Raw genomic sequence first — 1,797 nt, forward strand, 5'->3', positions numbered from 1 at the left:
AGAGTTTATGTACTTACCATATGATTCAGCAGTTACACCATTCAGAATTTATACAGATGAATTGAAAACCTATGCCCACATGAGAACCTGCACAGGGATGGTTATAGCATCTTTATCCACAATTGGCAGCACTTCAAAGTGAGTAAGATGTCTTAGAGAGTATTGGATAAATAAACTGTGATGCATCCAGACAATGGAATAATATTTGGCAGTAAAAAGAGTGAATTGCCAGTTCATAAAAAGTTATGGAGAAAATATAAATGCATATTATTAAGCAAAAGAAACCAACATGACTCCAAGAATATGACATTCTGTAAAAGGTAAACAATTGATGCAGTAATAAATAACTAATTTCAAAGAGTGTAGGAGAAGTATAAATAAAATGATCACAGAGAGTTTTTAGGCCAGTGTAACTATTTTGTGCAACACTCAGTTGTGGGCAAATCACTAAACCTTTGTCGTAACTAACAGAATGTACAAGTCTGAGATTGAAATAATGTACATTATGGTGTTTGGTTCAGAATTACTTAAAGAGATTCATCAAATATAACAATTGCACCACTTTCGTACTGGATTTTGTTAATGAGGGAAGCTGTTTTTATGTGGGGAAAATGAGTATATAAACCGATCTGAACTTGTTCTAATTTTTTTTTATGGAGTAAAACATTCTTGAGAAAATTATAAAGCCAAAAGTGAAAATATTACTTTCTTGATTTAAAAAAAGTGAATTTAGAATTATTACACTTATCAGGAGGTGGTATCTTTACATCAAAAATACTGGTGTGTGTAATGTGATTCAAACTATGATATTCAGCTAACCAGGACATCATTTATCCACAAATTTGTAGAATCATTATCTTTTCTCTAAGACATAGTCCATATAAATTGGAGATTGGTGTTTGCTTCAGCAGCACATATACTAAAATTTGAACCATATAGAGAAGATTGACATGGCCCCTGTGCAAGGATGACATGCAAATTTGTGAAGCATTACATATTTTTCTGAACAACTTCTCAGAAGATGATATATAATCAATCAAAAACTATATGAAAAAATGTTCAGTATCTCTAGCAATTAGAAAAATGCAATTCAAAACTACTCTAAGATTTTATTCACTCCAGTCAGAATGGCAGCTATTAAGAATACAAACAGCAGCAATAAGTGTTGGCAAGGATGTGGGGAAAAAGGTACACTCATACATTGCAAATTGGTGCAGCCAATATGGAGACCAGTATGGAGATTCCTCAGACAACTGGGAAAGGATATTGGATTTTATCAACAATATCCGTTTTTAAGATTTGTGTTGTAACATATATCTGTACTTCTGTTTTTATGGTTGGATGATACCAAATTCTTTTATATATTTTATATATTCTTTTTATATACAATATACAACAATTGTTCCTGAATCTATTAGTCATTTGTGTTTTAATTCTGTTGATGTGCTTATCATATTATTGATATGCATATGTTGAACAATAGTTCATCCCTAAGATAAATACCACTTGATCATACTGACAAAGGTTTATAATATGCTATGGTATTCAGTGTGCTACTACCTTTTTATTTTATTTTATTTTAGTTGTAGATAGACACAACACCTTTATTTGTTTATTTTATATTTTTTTAGCAATACTTGCAATTTTATTGTAGTATATTTTTATAATTGTTCTATTTTATTATTAGTTATTATTTCTAATTTCTTTTTTTTTCCATTTTCTTTTTTTTAATTTTTTTAATTTTTTTTTAAATTGGTTGTTCAAAACATTACAAAGATCATGACATATCATCTTCCA

At 29.6% G+C, this 1,797-nt stretch overlaps 1 non-coding gene across 1 annotated transcript; it reads left to right on the top strand.

Moving 5' to 3' along the window:
* Nucleotides 1-895: 895 nt before the first annotated feature.
* LOC125614222 lies at nt 896-1,002 on the top strand. Its single transcript, XR_007344825.1, has one exon. It is a non-coding gene; the product is annotated as a U6 spliceosomal RNA (small nuclear RNA).
* Nucleotides 1,003-1,797: the final 795 nt, after the last annotated feature.

Source organism: Marmota marmota, unplaced genomic scaffold (genome assembly GCF_001458135.2).
Source record: "Marmota marmota marmota unplaced genomic scaffold, marMar, whole genome shotgun sequence".
Lineage (NCBI taxonomy): Eukaryota > Metazoa > Chordata > Mammalia > Rodentia > Sciuridae > Marmota > Marmota marmota.